The 20,120-nt window shown below is 35.5% G+C and overlaps 1 protein-coding gene across 2 annotated transcripts in view; it reads right to left on the reverse strand.

Annotated features, from left to right (window-relative positions):
* Nucleotides 1-19,917, reverse strand: part of LOC144970722 (inactive tyrosine-protein kinase transmembrane receptor ROR1-like) — a 518,496-nt gene extending 498,579 nt beyond the window's left edge. The window contains exon 1 of one of the 2 annotated variants that reach the window (XM_078910659.1): nt 19,597-19,917. The gene's annotated coding sequence lies outside the window, so the exon portion shown is untranslated. The remainder of the gene's footprint in view (nt 1-19,596) is intronic. The other variant, XM_078910670.1, reaches the window with a different exon arrangement.
* Nucleotides 19,918-20,120: the final 203 nt, after the last annotated feature.

Here is a 20,120-nt window from a genome sequence, read left to right on the forward strand (position 1 = left end):
GAAGAAGATGGAAGAGTGCTGTTGAGGCCCTATGCTCACCAGGAGCCAAGAGGCATAAGTCAAGTTAAGTCAAGAATGAGTTGGGGTTTTATTCTGACCCCGCTATGTGGACAAACAGGAAAGAGGAGGGGGGGGGGGGAAGCTCCAGACTATCGATTTTGTGCTTTCTGACATTTAAATCTGACCCAGCTGCCAGGTCACTATTGTATGTACATTATAGTGGAGCAGGGAGAAGGGAAAGGGGGGGGGGGGGGGGGGTACCTGGGCGTTTTGTATTTTATTCAGAGATACTACAATTTCAATAAACCGCGAATCAAACACCACGCAAATCATTGAAAACATTATCCAACATGCTTAACTATAAACAATGGCATGAAAACACAGCAGGAGGGGGCGGGTGGGGGGGGGGGAGGAGTAAGGACGAATAGCGGAATCCTATCTTTCGTCAAGGCTAGAGTTTATGGGGTATATAATAATATAACACAATATGAAACCCGTCCGTTCATGATGTGTATAATACTAAAACACAATATAAAACCGCTTATCTGTATTCCAATCTGTAGCACACACAGTAGGAACGCCTGGCACGAACTTGATTTTTTGTTGTTTTTTTGTTGTTGACAGATTGGATGTCTGTGAAAAGTAAATTGTCTGATATTACAAATGTAAATGTTGCTACTCGAAGCTCGAAGAAATAAATAATAATGTGAAATTGAATGTAAGCTTCAATTTAATTACAAAAACAGATCAAATGAACGTTTCGGGTTTCCCCTTAATCAACAAAACAGGATGAATGAAACACCATAGATGAATGAGATGATGTGATAGTGGCGAGACAGCTGTCATCCGTCAGTCCCTTTTAGAAGCAGCCAAACAGGACTTTTTGGCATGATATGGGTCAAACACTCACACCTTCGATTTTAAGCTTAACCTCAAAATTTTTAAGATAGAAGCCTTCATTTAAGAAACTGAATTCTATTTTTCAAACACACACACATACACACGCACACACATGCACACACACACACACACACACACACACACACAATTTAAATCAAGTAATTATTATGACCTCAAGTTACTCAATTTTCTTCGTCTAGTTCAATACGTTATATATAGTCATACATAATAGGCTGATACAGCGGCGGGTCGCATTTATATGTGATCCATCGCCTCAAAACAGTATTGTGTCGGGATAGTTTAGAACGACATGTACATATATGTGACCCAACGTCTCAAAAAGGCATTATGTCTTGATGCTAAAAAGTCAAATTTAAGTTAAACTGGACAAATTTATGAATTATTGTTATTCAGCAACCTGAAATATGATATTCATTCTTCTCAATAAAGTTTACAAATTCAACACAAGTCTGATATTTCTGGCAACAAATTTAATTTTCAGCATCTTAGTCATCCCGACTTAATACCGTTTTGAGGCGAGGGGTCACATATGCAGATCTGTCATCATCCGAAGAGAGAAAGGGGGGGGGGGGGGAGAGCTCAGTTGGTCAAGCACTCGCTCATAATACAAAGGGACCGAGGTCAATCCGGGTGAAGTTAAGATTTTTTTTTTATTGCTGACCCTCATTGTCCACCCATCGGTGATTGGGTAGCTGGGTCTGTTAGAACTGGCGGAAATAACTTAACGATGGACGAGCGTTCTATCAAAAGGGTAGCGAGCAATTGCTTTTATCTGCTTCACGCTATAGAAACTGGGGAGGAACACTCCGGCTCTGAAGAACTACTTTCTTTTCTTTTGCTTTCATTTTTCTTCAGTCAGTGTAGAATGGGTTCATATTTTTCATTACCTTCTTGTAATTCTATCTGGAAAGCTTCAGAATACTCGGTGTGTTATATTATGAAATGCACTGTTGTATCTTTTATAGCGTTCGTCGGGACATTTATGACACATTTTATGGTTGTATGTCATGAGAGATTTGTGAAATTTTATTGGTTTCCAAATGTGTAAAGAGCATGTTTATTTGTAAAGTCGTGTATCTTCTTGTAATCTATTTCTGCGAGCTGATTTTGGTGATAAAGGGTGGCTGGGTGCGCTTAGAATATACAGACGCACGTACACGCACAAGAACACAACCGGGTGAGAGGAAAATGAGATAGAGAGAGAGAGAGTGTGTGTGTGTGTGTGTGTGTGTGTGAGAGAGAGAGAGAGAGAGAGAGAGAGAGAGCGACAGTGAGAGAAAGAAAGAGGCAAGTAAATCTATTATGGAGAGAGAATTATCGAGAGATAATGTGTTTGTGTGTGTGTATGTGTGTGTGCGTGAGAGAGAGAGAGAGAGAGAGAGAGAGAGAGAGAGAGAGAGAGAGAGAAGGAGGAAGAAAAAAAAGAGAGACAATAATCGAGAGATAATGGGTGAGATAGAGAGAGGGAGGGAAAGAAATAGAATGATGAGAAATAATGAAAGAGAGAGAAGAGAGAAAGAGAGAGAGAGAGAGAGAGAGAGAGAGAGAGAGATGCTGTCTCGGTATCAATTATGAATTAAATATTGACACCCATGAACAGCAAACAACAAACTCAGAAATAAAATTAAATCTTCTACGTGTAGCATTACATAATTTATTAATTTTCAGAATGATGTTCACCCAGACATAACACCGTTTCGAGACCGATAGTTCACATATTATTAGTATCTTCAGACAAGATGCGAGACGTGGAACTCAGTGAAGGAAAAATTATGGCAAAGAAAACATTGAGGAACGGGGCGTGGACTGGGACAAGGCTAAAGTAAACATAGAGCTACGGCTTTAAAGAGACTCGGTGTCAGCGGATTAACCTAGTCTATACAGATGACAGTTGCGAGTAGTCTCTGTCTACCAATACGTTATGGCCACCACGCGATCGACGTTTTTGTTTTTTTTTTTTTCGGATAAGCTATCTTTAGTAAGACCACACACATATATACACACGTACATACACACACACACACACACACACACACACACACACACGCATAAACACAGAGTGTACCCCGTTGTTTATTGGTCAGATTCAGCGTGGGTTACGCAACTGGATGCGTGGGTTGACGGAGGCAGGAAGCAATAACAAACCCACATGGTTGCCATTACCTCCACCATCATTCTCGCTCACGGTTTGTGGAAAGCACTTCATTACAGGCACGTAATAGTGAATCTAGTTTTTGTTTTGAACATTTCTATTATTATTCTTTGTAAATTGACCCATATTAAAAGAAACATACAAACAAAAAAGGCATGACCAGTCACTAACAATGCCGTGTAGTGTGTAGACAGTAACACAGTAGGGTGAACATGACTGACACTGACATTGGGGTCGGAATGTCGGAACCCATGAGTCGTTCGCAACTCTGCCTCACGTATTCATTTAATCAGTCAATTTAATTTTTATTAAGCTTGCGTAAAACATACAAACAAAAAAGACATGACCAGTCACTAACAATGCAGTGTAGTGTGTAGACAGTAACACGGTACGGTGAACATGAATGACACTGGGATCGGAATGTCGGAACCCAGTAGTCGTTCGCAACTCAGCCTCGCGTACTCATTTAATCAGTCAATTTAATTTTCATTTAGCTTGCCTATTCTTCAAGTTTATGTTATATTCACCTTTTCTATTTAAAAAGGGTAATCCAAACAGACCATAAACGATTTTATAATAAGCCGACTTCAACTTCCATCACACACGAACTTATTTTGGGTGTTTTTTTTTTTAACCAAATCGTTTGACTCAAATTAAAGCTTCGGCATTGGATAAGGAGCGAGGTCCCTGTTGCCATCTTGCTTAGTTTATACAGAGACTGGGTTGCCACCTTGGCTGTTCTTGATAAATAGTAAAATAGTACAACCTTGTGCAATATGAGAGAGAGAGAGAGAAATTTTGAACAAAAAACGAATCTCTCTCTCATCCTCTCTCTCTCTCTCTCTCTCTCTCTCTCTCTCTCTCTCTCTATCTATCTTCCTATTTCATCTGTCACACTGTTTGACAATCTTCATCACCTGGCTCACTTGTACTTGTAATATCGGGTGTGAGGTAAAATTTTGAACAATTATTATTATTTATAAAATGCAGAATCTTTTCAAATAAACGGATAAAATAGAGATTAATTCTAATCGAACAGTGGAACACAAAGGCAGAATTTGCGAACAATCTAACACATAAGTGTCGTGGTCTTATTTATAAAATGCAGAAACTTTGCAAATAAACGGATAGACTAGATGTTATTTCGATTCGAAAAGTGGAACACAATAGGAAAATTTGCGAATACCCAGTCCAGACATAAGCGTTATGGTCTTATTTATAAAGTGCAGAATCTTTGCAAATAAACGGATAAAATAGAGATTAATTCGATTCGAAAAGTGGAACACATAAGCAGAATTTGCGAATGCCCGGTCCAGACATAAGCGTTATGGTCTTATTTATAAAGTGCAGAAACTTTGCAAATAAACGGATAGACTAGATGTTATTTCGATTCGAAAAGTGGAACACATAACAGAATTGCGAATCCCGTCCAGACATAAGCGTTATGGTCTTATTTATAAAGTGCAGAACTTTTCAAATAAACGGATAAATAGAGATTATTCGATCGAAAGTGGAACACAATAGGCAGAATTTGCGAATACCATCCAACAAAAGGGCGTTGGTCTTATTTATAAAGTGCAGAAATTTGCAAATAAACGGATAGACTAGATGTTATTCGATTCGAAAGTGGAACACAAAGGCAAATTTGCGAATATCTACCAACATAAGCTTTAGGTCTTATTTATAAAATGCAGAACTTTGCAAATAAACGGATAAATAGATGATTATTTCGATTCGAAAAGTGGAACACAATAGAGAAATTTGCGAATACCCAGTCCAGACATAAGCGTTATGGTCTTATTTATAAAGTGCAGAACTTTGCAAATAAACGGATAATAGAGATTAATTTCGATTCGAAAAGTGGAACACAATAGGAAATTTGCGAATCCCAGTCCAGACATAAGCGTTATGGTCTTATTTATAAAGTGCAGAAACTTTGCAAATAAACGGATAGACTAGATGATTAAATTCGATTCGAAAGTGGAACACAAAGGCAAATTTGGCAATACCCAGTCAACATAAGGTCTGGTCTTATTTATAAAGTGCAGAAACTTTCAAATAAACGGATAAATAGAGTTAATTTCGATTCGAAAGTGGAACACAAAGCAGAATTTGCGAATGCACGTCCAGACCATAAGCGTTTGGTCTTATTTATAAAGTGCAGAAACTTTGCAAATAAACGGATAGACTAGATGTTATTTCGATTCGAAAAGTGGAACACAATAGAAAATTGGCGAATACCCAGTCCAGACATAAGCGTTTGGTCTTATTTATAAAGTGCAGAATCTTTTCAAATAAACGGATAAATAGAGATTATTTCATTCGAACAAGTGGAACACAAAGGCAGAATTGCGAATCCATCTCAGACATAAGCGTTTGGTCTTATTTATAAATGCAGAACTTTGCAAATAAACGGATAAAATAGAGATTAATTCGATTCGAAAGTGGAACACAATAGCAGAATTTGCGAATCCCGTCCAGACATAAGTTATGGTCTTATTTATAAAGTGCAGAAACTTTGCAAATAAACGGATAAATAGAGTTAATTCGATTCGAAAAGTGGAACACAATAGGACAAATTTGCGAATCCCGTCCAGACATAAGCGTTATGGTCTTATTTATAAAGTGCAGAAATCTTTGCAAATAAACGGATAAATAGATTATTTCGATTCGAAAAGTGGAACACAAAGGCAAAATTTGCGAATACCATCAGACATAAGCGTTATGGTCTTATTTATAAATGCAGAATCTTTGCAAATAAACGGATAAGAATAGATGTTATTTCGATTCGAAAAGTGGAACACATAAGGCAGAATTTGCGAAATGCCGTCCAGACATAAGCGTTATGGTCTTATTTATAAAGTGCAGAAACTTTGCAAATAAACGGATAGACTAGATGTTATTTCGATTCGAAAAGTGGAACACATAGCAAATTGCGAATACCCGTCCAGACATAAGCGTTATGGTCTTATTTATAAAGTGCAGAAACTTTGCAAATAAACGGATAAATAGATGATTAATTCGATCGAACAGTGGAACACAAAGGAAATTTGCGAATACCAGTCCACACATAAGCGTTATGGTCTTATTTATAAAGTGCAGAAACTTTGCAAATAAACGGATAATAGATTATTTCGATTCGAAAAGTGGAACACATAGGAAATTTGCGAATACCATCAACATAAGCGTTATGGTCTTATTTATAAAGTGCAGAAATCTTTGCAAATAAACGGATAGACATAAGATTTAATTCGATTCGAAAAGTGGAACACATAAGGAATTTGCGAATGCCCGTCCAGACATAAGCGTTATGGTCTTATTTATAAAGTGCAGAATCTTTGCAAATAAACGGATAGATAGAGTTATTTCGATTCGAAAAGTGGAACACATAGGAAAATTGGCGAATACCCGTCCAGACATAAGCGTTTGGTCTTATTTATAAAGTGCAGAATCTTTTCAAATAAACGGATAATAGAGATTATTTCTATTCGAAACAGTGGAACACAAGAGCAGAATTTGGCGAATCCAATCAGACAAAGTGTCGTGGTCTTATTTATAAATGCAGAATCTTTTCAAATAAACGGATAAAATAGAGATTAATTCTAATCGAAAAAGTGGAACACATAAGCAGAATTTGCGAAGCCTCCAACACATAAGGTCTAGGTCTTATTTATAAAAGTGCAGAAACTTTGCAAATAAACGGATAAATAGAGATTATTCGATTCGAAAAGTGGAACACATAGCAAATTCGAATCCCGTCAGACATAAGCGTTATGGTCTTATTATAAAGTGCAGAAACTTTGCAATAAACGGATAGATAGATTTATTCGATTCGAAAGTGAACACAATAGGAAAATTGCGAATACCAGTCAGACTAACGTTATGGTCTTATTTATAAAGTGCAGAAACTTTGCAAATAAACGGACAAGATAGAGATTAATTCGATTCAAAAGTGGAATGCAAATGCAGAAGTTGTGAATACCCGGTCCAGGCATAAGCGTCATGGTCTTGTTTAAATGAAACAATGCAGTTTTAAAAAATTTATGGTCATTGAGTAATTAAGCTAAATATGCGGAGTTCAAATAGATAACTTGATCTGTGAAATTTTTTATAATTAGCTGTTTTTATTCTCCATCATTTAGATTATGTGATTAAGTTTATAATTGAAATAACAAACTTTTTCTCACTTATCAATGTTTTGCAATAAAGGAGAGTGTGAGTGAACCTGTGCAAAGAAAATTATTTGATAGAGTGATATTCATCATGCTTTTCAGTTTGTAGTTGAATTCTAGAATGGATTCTTTATAGTTCTCATTGATTGTATGTCAGTCTTTAGGACACCGATTACCCTAATGCGGTCACAATTTACAATGTGACGGCCACAAGCCCGTTAAACGCAGAGTGGGGTATTGTTGTTTGCAAGTAATGCTATAGTTTTAATAGGATATCTGTCTCCTATTAAAATACATTCCTGTGTTGGATTTTGGATTAAATTCATGTCTTCTTCGGATTATGGGATATTTAATTTTCATGGATTGTGATTGTGATTTTCAAGACTATTAATGTAAGTAAATGCCCAAATAGATATTTTTATTCATTTATTCTTTATTTTTATTTTTTTAGTTTTGTTTTGTTTTGTTTTGAAGCATTTATTATAAGAAATAATGTACATATGCACTTATACACCAAAGACTGCTTTCAACTGCTTATTATTATTATTATTATTATTATTATTATTATTATTATTATTATTATTATTATTATATTATTATTATTATTATATATATATTATATTATATATATTAATTATATAATTATAATAATAATAATAATAATAATAATAATAATAATAAGTGCATTGAGTGAAATCCCAATCACGGTTGCCCAAATAAAACTGGCGCTAGAATCCCGACTACCTGTCTAAACGAATGTTGTTTGTACGATACATACTAACTACACGTTCAATATCGGGGGCAGAAAATATGCGTTTGGTTTTGTGAAATTAAAACAGTAGTCCCACATTTTCTTTGATGTTATTTGTGGTTGCATTTGCTTTGAAACTTACACATTATATTGTGTTGTTACATTGTTTACAAAATTTTTCTGGTACTCGAATGCATGTGTAGTCAACGGTCAATCGTGTTCTTTATTATTTTATTATTAATTTTGGCTTGGCATCTTACATATGTGAATTTGACAGGTTGTTATGGATGGTAATTACTCGTATAACATTAAGTGATTTTTAAACATTTTTACGGCGTTTTAAATGTCTTTTTTGCATTCATTGCCGAGCACCTCCACTTTTCTGTTACTATTTTAACGATCAGCTGATTTTCTCTTGCCTCCCCTTTAATTTCGCGGACTTTTTTCAGAACGAGGCGTGGGAGTGGCTAATAAACAAAGAGCGATGGACGCCTTACCTTGCCAGATGTTTTTGAGTGTATCTGATTTGCCTTGGAGTGAGTCTATCTATGTGAAGATGTATTATTATATCAATTCATTTATTTTATATCCGGTAGACGAACTATCATGGACGCAAACGGTGCCGATTTGGGTGTGACCTGCTCATATAATGTTGTCAGATGAAATTAAGACTTTAATCACCGTACTCAGGTGCAAAATGCGTACCTGGCCGTTAACAGCGTTGTCTCTGTCCGAAAAAAAAATGTAATATTGCCTAACAGGCGTCATGTCCCGTCCTACATGTTAAGTGTTGCTGTTGCCCCCCTTGTAAAGCGCTCTGAGTACGTTTAGTGAATAATGCGCTTTATAAAAAAGCTCCCAAAAATGATGATACTTTTCCAATGCTGTCAACATGGACGATTTCTAAGTCATTCTTTAAAACATGCGGAGGAAATCCTAATTGCAGACAGGCTTTGACGAGGAATTCACAAGGAAATAACATTATGGAAAGGCCGGGATACAGCCACAGAATATGGGTGGTGCTGAGCTTAAAATGTATGTAGCAAAAGTGTAATATAATGCTCCTAATTCAGTTTATTTGCGAAAACTTGATCTTTTTTTTTTCTATTTTCCTTCGACAAAGCAAAATTAATCTAGCACAAGTCAAAGTGTCCAAATTGAGACAAAAACGGTTAGCGTCCATGATTTCATATCAAGAAATATGGCGGCGCCAAAACTCTCACGCGCCACATTTGATGACGTATCACCCCCTATTTTCCATTCTGTTCTCATTTATGATCTGTGGATACAACTGGGGGAGAAAAGCTGATACTCGCCAATGCTCCTAAGGGAGTCCGGGAGCTTAAGCGAGTAAGTTACATCTCCAGAAGAAGTGCCATATGAAAACGAGGAATATCATCATCACCGTGTCAGGAAGCAAAACCAGAAGATCCAATTGATGCGTCGCCAACCAAATGATGAGCAAATCTTAGCACCGAATATTTTGGAATCTCCTTCCATCGCATGTCAGATACTCAGATTCCTTGACAGGTTGATTTATTTCCTTTTTTTTATTTTTTTTTACGTCTGCAATGAACTGAAATGTTTCTGTGTTTTATTCATTTCCGCGTAAAAGGTTAGATACAGCTTATTTTCATGAGCTGAGGCGCATTTTATAAATGCATGTTGAATTATGACTTTTACTATAAATCTGCATGTTACGAAACAGTTTCAACTGACTTGTTTAAAATTCAGTTTATGTGAACATGGGAGTCAATAGCTCAATTGGTAGAGCACATGCTTCACATGATCTCGGGTGAAGTTGAGAAATTTATCTGATCCCCCTATCCACACATCTGTGATTTGGGTAGCTTGATCTGTTAGATATGGCAGATAGTATTTTGCTATAGACTAGCGTCCTTTCCAAACGGTAGCAGCAATTGTTATGGTCCGTTTTATATATATATATATATAAACCGGGATAGACTACAGCTCCGTGTGCCTAATGAATCTAAAGGACTACTATCTTTTATGTGATTATACTTTTTACCATAATAAGATATTATGGATTAAATCAAATTCACGAAGAAGTCATTAAAAAAATTTATACAAGGGAATAATGTCAGCAACTAAACAAAAGAGTGGAAAACCATGTCTGATTCAAATTGTTAGCCGTAATGACCACGGGACTAAACTGTCGTGCACGGGGGGGGGAACAAATTTTAAAGAATCTTGGCCGGAAAACTAGTCCTTCAAATGTCGATCGATTAAAATGACTCTCATCTTGTCAAAAACTCTTAGACCTGAGACTTCAAGGAAGCCTTCAAGACAGTCCCGGGTTTGAGGGGATTTTGACAAGATAAGAGTATGTAAATCGAACGATATTAGAAGAGCTAGTTTTCTGGCCAAAATTTTAGAAATGATTTATTTTACAGATTATAATATGGCAGTACAGATAGAAACAGAAGAATATTATTATATGAACATGGGATGATCATTTATAGTGATATATTATAGTGAGACGGGCGAGTGACTCGTGCTAATTTGATCGGACAAGCCATATATAGCGGTCATTGTATTGTGTATGTGAACCAGAGCTTAGTTCTTGGCCTTGCTGTCATGTTAGGGAATATCATGAGCGGCTTATGAGTCACCGACCGCCACTGCATTTGCTGGCTGTTGTATTGTTTTCAGAGAGAGAGAGAGAGAGAGAGAGAGAGAGAGAGAGAGAGAAAGAGATAGAGAGAGAGAGGGAGAGACGTCTTTAATATGCAACAAATTAATCGTTTCATCCGAAGTGACCAACTTTGATCTTCTTACGATATTATTTTTTTATTTTATTATTTTAATTAAGGTTTGATACTTGATGGTTTTAATGCGTAGGAAAATCAAGAATCACACCAGCTCGTGCACGCAATCCACAACACTTAGATGGCAATCCCGTGCGTTTCCGTCTTTGTAATTATTATTATTTTGGCTCTAATCAAAGGGACTGGATTAGACAGCAAATGCATTCATTCACTGGTTAGGGATTATTCCGGATTGCATTATCATTGCCATCATCATCATCATCATCATCATCATCATCATCATCATCATCATCATCATCATCGTCATCATCATCATCATCATCATCATTTTCATCATTATCATCATCGTCATCCTCATCACCATCGTCATCTTCATCATTATCATTATAATCATCATCCTCCTCATCATCTTCATCATCATAATTGTTATCATAAATACCATCATTGTGATGGCTATCATCAAAAGTCACCCTTTGGATTTTCTTTACTCACATTATCTCACCGTACTCAGATGTAAAATGAGTACCAGGCCGTAACAGCGTTGTGACAGGCGCCTAACAGGTGTCATGTCTTGTTCTTTATGTTACGTGTTGCTGTTGGTCAGGGACCCTTTGTAAAGCTCTTTGAGCAAGTTTGTGGATATTGCTCTATATAAAAGCTCAAAGTTTTTTTTTAAATAGAAGAAATACCAGATAGCTGAATATGGCCAATCTACCAACCTTTCGATGCAAAAACACGATAATAGATAGTATGCGCTTGGCTAGGAAGCTCACAACATTGCCATCCGGAAGTATAACGGACCAACACACAAAATAATGTGTAACCTAAACGTTTATAGTCTGGTTAATACAGTTTAGTGAGAATACGCTTCAACACTCATGACGCATGGTAACTTAGTAACTGGTTCTAAACTATCGGAACAATGGTGGACGCCCTTATGAAATAGTTCTCCGACGAGCATAAAAGCGTATCCAGAGGGGGAAAAAACATAAAACTGATCATGTTTTGACTTTTACACATTCTGATCACAAGACATATGAAAAGTTCTAGCCAGCATGAAGAATAAAAAGTACAGGTTTTCTTTGTTTAGAACCAGTTGCTGGGCGACGTGACATCAGACTATTGAATCCAATTACTCATAAACGCGGGTGGCAAAAAACAATAACAAAGACACGAGCGACGTCAACTTCATTCTATCTATATTGTGGTGTTTTGTAAATACACAGCAAAGGAGCAGGATGACATTTTCCAAACCACTAGTTACTAGTTACCTACTGCTGAGAGAAAACACATCCGTACAAGTAGAAACACATCTATACTCAACGTTTTGTTCCCACGTCTATTAATGTTATTGTTATTATCATCTTTCATAAGCCCCGCCCACAAACACATGTTTCCTTACAATAAAATTTGGTTCTTGAGCAGAAAACTGCCGTGCTCTGAAAAAAAAAAAAAAGAAAAAAAGAACGGTATTTAAAAATTTGGTCAGAAAATTCGATCATCAAATATCGATCTATTTAGATGACCCTCATCTTGCCAAAAACTCTCAAAGAAAGTCTTAAAGAAAGTCCCAGGTTTGAGAGTTTTTGTGGCGAGATGATGGTCACTTATCGATCGATATAATAATAATAATATGAAGGACTAATTTTCTGGCCAAAGTTTTAAATACGTGTCTTTTCGGAGAATGAAATAGAATTCCCTCTATCTGGCATCATAACGTGCTCATCGCCTTCTTGTTAAGTAGACAAAGTGTTGGAATAATAAACTGGAACACGAACACTTACTTACTTGCAAGAAAAATCATGTCACCGACGTGTCCTTGTATGTAGGTCTGATAACCCAAGTTGTTATTGTTGTAATGGAAATACTCTCAAACCAGCGCAAAATTTAGTCCATTACAACATTGTTAAATCAGGGCCTTAATTGAGTCCGGCTATCAGACCTATATATATGTGACCATCGCATAATGTGACCAATCATTTCAAAACAGCATGATGTCCGGATGGACATCTTGCTTAAAGTTGAATTTAGAGCTTAATCTGTAACAATTAGATAAGTATAAAATTTAGGTTTAAACTATCCAAATTATAAAATTTTAGGTTACTGCTCTTTAGAAAACAGCATTTTTAAAAATCTTAAATGAAACAAACAAATTAAAACTGATCTCATATTTTTACTATGATTTGGCATTTTATGCCCCGCCCCTCCCCCCCCCCCCCCCCCCCCCCCCCCCCCGATCATCAGGCGATGAGTCACAAAAGGTATTAGGTCGGCATTGGTTGGAACCCGAAAAGGGGATCTAAAGTCAAAATGATAAGAAATATGAACAGTCAGCTTTTATTTTCGTTATTTGGTTGTTTTTATTTTGTTTTGCTTCGTTTCGTTTTGTTTTGTTTGGGTTTTTTTGTTGGTTTTTTATTTTTTTGTTATTGTTTTTTTTTTTGTTTTTTTTTTTTTGTTTTTCTTTTTTTCTTTTTTTTTTTTTTTGCAATGTAAGAATTGGCTTTTATACCATAGCCAAAAATAAATTAACCCCAAGTTTCGCATTTGTGGTTTTAAAATCAATTCACAGCACCTGCCAACTTTTACGAAAAATTCGTAGAATTTCGAAAATTTGGCTCCAATTTCAGAATTTCATGAGCTTCGCTTGGTCATTAAAACTTATTGAAAATGAAAGTTGATGCCAGACTACGTAATTTTGGGGATTCTCAAGTGTTATAATTTAATCTTTGTAAAAGCAAATTGTTGATTTTTTAAAGTTAACTATAGCGACTACAATTTTAATCTCCCCCAAAAATACGAATTTTTAGATTTTCCAGTAGGTAGGTCTGACCGTGTCCATAAGGACTTTATACGGCGTTGAGACTGTGGATCATCATTATATATTTTTTAGAAACAAAAACACGCTTCTCCGTGTTGTCTTAGACAAAATGCGACCATAATTTGATCTTGTAAGTAAAGCGCTTTGAGCACGTTTAGTGTATAGATCTAGTGTGTACACTTGGGCGATGTTACAATATTTTCGATAGAGACGGCCAGATACTCATTAACGAAAGGGTGAAAATGGAGAAGCTTCGTATAGGAACGATGCAGTCAATGGACGTTTCGGGCACAAACCCTTCGTCAGCACAACAATACTCAAATGAATACTCATTTTATACCTGAGCACGGTGAGTGAATCTGAGTAAAAGAGCAGTTGTTGTTTGTTTTTTCTCCAAAAACTCGACATTGCGCCGCTCTGAGTAGGACTCGAACCATGGCTCTATCAATCCGAAGGCGAGTGTCATTCATTCAAACCAGAAATCCACACAACCCGACACAAAAAACCCTCAATTCATTGGAAATCCTGTTTAACATCGGTTGTGTCATGTCACCTCACCTGCTGTTGTTGAAAAACCCCTTAAATTAAAATTAAATCTAAGTCCGTGAATTGTGAATCGAATTAGGCATTGTGAAGTGGGAAAAATTCGTCTGAATAAGGTATAGATCTGTAATACGTGTGTGTGGTACTCGGCAGGAGCAGGGTAAATTAAAAAAGGATGAAAGCAATGTTGTTTTCACACAAAAAAACCACTTCAGAATTTTCTGCATTTTTAATTAGAGCAAATATTATTCCATCGAAATCCTCTTAAAATTCCCGATGTGCGACATGCTGTGCTTATTACAACCTATTCTTTATTTTCTTTGCGTTGACTAATACATACGTCGAATGATAATATAAAACATAAACACACAGAAAGATTACCTTTGTTATGTGTAATTGTTCGACGTCACTGGATCGTGAAATTAATAACTGTCGGAGAGCAAGACACACAATTTTCGACAATATGTGTCATAAATATTATGTGGCTAGTTGACACAAGACACTTCAGAAAGAGTCAATTAATCATCTATCAAAACCTCTTTGTCAAATTCACCAGGTGCTAATCTTGCACAGACGCATAACACTATCATTATTATTATTATTATCATCATTATTATTATAATTCATACTAGCCGTACTCTGAAAGAAACAAAAACACATGTATTAATAATTTTGTCCAGAAAACTCGCCCTTCAAATATCGATCGATTAAAATTATCCTCATCTTGTCAAAAACTTTCAAACCTGGGACTGAGTCCAGGTGACTTAATCATAGGTTAGATGAGATATTTGGTATGGTGAGGGTAATTCTAATCGATCGATATTTGAAGGATGAGTTTTCTGTCCAAAATCGTAAAAACGTGTTTTGTATTGTTTTCAGAATGCGGCCTGGAGATAGATCCATGTGAAGACATGGATTGAGCTGACGTGATAATGATATAGGAAGATATGGATTGAAATATGACACGTCTTTTGAGATACAAATGAATGAATGAATGAATGAATGAATGAATGAATGAATGAATGAATGAATGAATGCTAGACGGGCCGCGTCATGCTCCGCTCTCTAAATCTTCCCAAAAGGCCCTCAAAGAGATAGATAGAGATAGATAGAGAGATAGAGAGAGAGAGAGAGAGAGGGGGGGGAGAGAGAGAGAGGGGGGGGGGGGGGGGCGGTGGGAGAGTTCTGCTCAGCGGTATGGATTTTGCTTCGTATTCGAAAGGTACCGAGTTCGACCACCACCGCGTAGTGTGGCCACATCACATCGCCCTAGTTACTTTGCGGCGCTGCATTGCGGCTGACGCCTGATATTTCCCAATATTATATCTTCCATATATAGCTTCCAAATGAACTGACACTAAAGACAAATTTCCCCTGAGTGATGATGATTACACTCATAAAGCGTTAGAAGGAAACACTGTATGTCTAAAGTTAGAATAATTAGCAATATGAAATTCGGTGGTTGGGGAGGGGGGGGGGGTTCATTCTCCTAAAAAAAAACAACAGATAAACTTGGATGAACCGAGTTATGCAGCCCGATTCTTTCGAAGTATATCCTGTCGCAAATCGTACAGCTACTCTTTGGATTTTCTTCTTTTTTAATTTTTTAATTGAGCTTTTATATAGAGCAATATCCACTAAACGAGCTAAAAGCACTTTACAATCATGTTTATGTCATTCTGCGAATGAGGATCCCAAGCGACACTCGCATATAGATAGTTCGAAGATGACGTCACTCAGGCCTTTGTTATTGTTTTTGCCATCCGCGTTTGTGAGTTGTTCTCAGTAAACTGTATTAACCAGACTATAAAAGTTCATGGTTACACAGAGTTTGTGTGTTGGTCCGTTATACTTCCGGATGGCAATGTTGTGAACTCCTTGGCCAAGCGCATTCTATCTATAGTCCTATAGATAGTATGCGCTTGGCTAAGAAGTTCACAACATTGCCATCCGGAAGTATAAAGGACCAACACACAAAACTATGTCATGTGTAACCGTAAACGTTTATAGTCTGGTTAATACAGTTTAGTGAGAACTACTCATAAACGCGGATGGCAAAAAAACAATAACAAAGACCCGTCAACTTCATTCTATCTATATACCGGTCTTACGAATGTGATATAGATAGTATGCGCTTGACTAAGAAGCTCATAACATTGCCATCCGGAAGTATAAATGACCAACACACAAAACTGTGAGTATCCATGAACGTTTATAGTCAGGTTAATACAGTTTAGTGAGCATTACTCATAAACGCGGATGGCAAAAAACAATAACAAAGACCTGGGTGACGTCATCTGCATACTATCTATATGCCTGCAGTTTAACAATTGAACAAACTTTTTGGACATTGGTGAATAACCCCTTACGTTACCCCCATGGTGAAATCACCAATTAATGTAATCATTAAAATGTTGAGAGTGCCATTATTGTAACGTTTATGCCGTGTTCTATCATTCAGGGTTACAACAATTTATTATAACTTATTCTAATTAAGTTCCCCATTTATTTTATTAATTGTTTAGCGTTATGATAATACTGTCTGTCGTCTGTATACATTGTAACAAAAACAAGAAGTACAAACAAATGATGCAATTCTTGAAAACTTCACCAGACCGTTACACCACGTGAAAAAATGGAATCACCATTGAATCTTGATTAGAATTCAATCTCCTCGGATCATAAATTCCAAATCTTGAGTTTAAAAGGTGAATTCCATTCAGATTAATACTAGATACATCGCTCTCTGGAAAAAAAATCAAACTTGTTTTTAATTTTAATATTTTGGCCAGAAAAGCGGCGAGTTATAGCGCTGTATTATACGTTTTCAGCATTATTAATATTATTATTATTATTATTATTATTATTAATTATTATTATTATTATTATTATTATTATCATCATCATCATCATCATCATCATCATCATCATCATCATCATCATCATATTATTATTATTATTATTATTATTATTATTATTATTATTTATTATTATTATTATTATTATTATGATGATGATGAGATGAGATGATGATGATGATGATGATGATGATGATGATGATGATGATGATGATGATGATGTGATTATTATTATTATTATTATTATTATTATTATTATTATTATTATTATTATCATCATCATCATCATCATCATCATCATCCTCATCATCATCATCATTATTATTATTATTATTATTATTATTATTATTATATTTATTATTATTATCATCGTTATTATTATTTATTATTATTATTATTATTATTATTATTATATTATTATATATTATTATCATTATTATTATTATTATTATTATTATTATTATTATTATTATTATTATTATTATTATTATTATTATTATTATTATTATTATTATTTATTATTATATTATTATTATTATATTATTATTATATTATTATTATTATCATTATTATTATCATTATATTATATTATTATTATTATATTATTATTTATTATTATTATTATTATTATTATTATTATTATTATATTATTATTATTATTACTATTATTATTATTATATTATTATTATTATTATTATTATTATTATTATTATTATTATTATTATTATTATTATTATTCAGTACAATATCCACAAAGCGTGCTCAAAGCGCTTTAAAAGGGGTCCCAAGCCAAAAACAACAAACTTTGCATGTAGGAAGAAACAATTTTTATTCGAACAGAAACAACGCTGTTCACGGCCAGGAGTAAAGAGCCTTTTCAGAGGTCTGAACTATGCATCAGGGTCACCCGACTTGATACCGGTTTGAGACGCCGGGTGACAAGTTAAATATGAATTTGCAGTTTTTCATCACTTTAAGATATCATGATATATTTATTTATTATGTAAAACACCCGAGGTGTACATATACGCAGGTCTGACATCCGAACCCGTTTATGGGCCTAGTTTTACATTGTTGTAATGGACAATATTTTGCGTCATTTAAAAAAAAAAATTTTTGATTTCCATTAAAACAATGAGCCCATAATGAAATGGGTTATCAGACCTGCTAATAAGTGCACATCAATAACACCCCTTGTCTTCTTTGTTCTTATTTGAATACGGGCTCGATAAATAGTGATAGGCCCAGTGAGCGGCGCAGAGTTGAGTCCTTAGAAAAGGTTCTTTACTCACATTCTTTCTTCGTACGCAGGTGTAAAATGAGCACCTGGCCGTTAACAGTGTTGTCTCTGGTGGAAACAAAAATTGTAATATCGCCTAAAAGGCGACATGTCTTGTCCGACATGTTAAGTGTTGTTGTTAGCTAGAACCCCTTGTATAGCGCTTTTAGCACGTTTAGTGGATATTGAGTATATAATATTATGCTCTCGTATTTTTAAAGTTGCCTTATTCAAAGGAAGACCTTACGACATTAGCATCCACAGCAAAAGACCGTGAACAGTGGAAGGAAATGACACGGATGATTAGAGAGGCAGCCGAGGCGTCCCGATCGGGTTATTAGGAAGCGAAAGGTCTTAAGTCAGTAAGTCAGTGTCTAATTTTATATACGTAACGTTAAAGCTAAGAGGATAAACTGTTTCTGTTCTTAAACGGACTCTAATTTATAAAAGGACCTGCTTTTAGATGATCATCAGGAATAAATTAAACCCTGACTGCCTGAATACGTTAAACTTTAATTTCAAAAGAAATGTTCAGTTCTCGTCAACCCCCCATGCATAAAAAGTAGATAATCTAACGAAATACAATGCATAGTAAGTAGCAGTTAGAGGGGCCTTTCTCAAGAGTTGTGTCCTCCTTGACACAAACAGGTTGTGTCCTGGCTTAACAGTCTTTGTTTTATTGTTGTCGAACTGTTGTTAAACTTTACTACAATGAATGTTGAACGGTGAAATGAAATAAAAGTTCCATGCATTGGAATTACATAGAATAGATTTTTTTTAAAAACCCGAAAAAACATGGATCTTGAGCTGCTGTCTACATCAAAGCAGTTTACTTTCAACAGTTTTGTTTTGTTTTGTTTTGTTTTGTTTTTGTTTTTGTTTTGTTTTTTCCATTTCGTTGCGTCCCCCATGTTAGCATCAACTCTCTCCTTACCGGCCATTTTCAGGATTTTCTCCAAAATTTCAAACCCAACTAACACAAAAATAGATTTTTTACCACTCAAATACAATAGCAGTAAATTCTTCCGATACATAATTTCTTAAGCAAAAACATGCCCTACAACACATTGGTCATTTACTTTAAACTTTATGATGTACAAGAGAATTTTGAATAAGAAAAATGTTGGTTGTATCGTAATGAATGTGACGTTTTTGCTATAGTTGGTAAGGAGAGGATTAAAACAATTTGGCCGGAAAACTTGATAGTCGACAAGTGTGTGGTTTATTTACCAACCAAGCAGTGGGGGGCGGGGGGGGGGGACCCCTATGACTGATGATATGCATTACAATAAAATAAACAATGTACTCACCAAAGCGTATCCGAGTAATCCAAAGGGCAATTCCTATTTATTATTTATTCCGTTATAAGTTATCACTTTTTGGTGCTTCCACGTAACAGCTGCTTGGAATTTTTTTATTTTTTTTTGTTTTGTTTTTGTTTTTATTTACTAGCAACACACTCTACAAAATATAATATCTCACTGTGAGGCAATCTACACCGATACTATGCTCTGTAATGTGATGATTTTCATCAATCTTCAATAATAATATGCTATTGAATTGTAGTATAAATTAACACACAGAGTAGGTTGGGATTTATTTCTCTCCCAACAATGCAATTTGAATGTGCTACACAGAATGGATGCAGAAGGGGGGGGGAGAGGGGGAGGGGGGGAGGCAAAGCGTAGATAGTACACTAATAGTATTAATATGTGACTCAACGTCTGAAAAATGGTACTATGTCGGGATGAATCGAAAAAAAAGTGAATTTAGAATTAAATGATTTCAAAATAAACAAATTTCGATTTTTTAAATCAAATTATTTATTTATTTA

This window comes from Berghia stephanieae, chromosome 1 (genome assembly GCF_034508935.2).
Source record: "Berghia stephanieae isolate SIO BIC M18660-M18661 chromosome 1, UCSD_Bste_1.3, whole genome shotgun sequence".
NCBI lineage: Eukaryota > Metazoa > Mollusca > Gastropoda > Nudibranchia > Aeolidiidae > Berghia > Berghia stephanieae.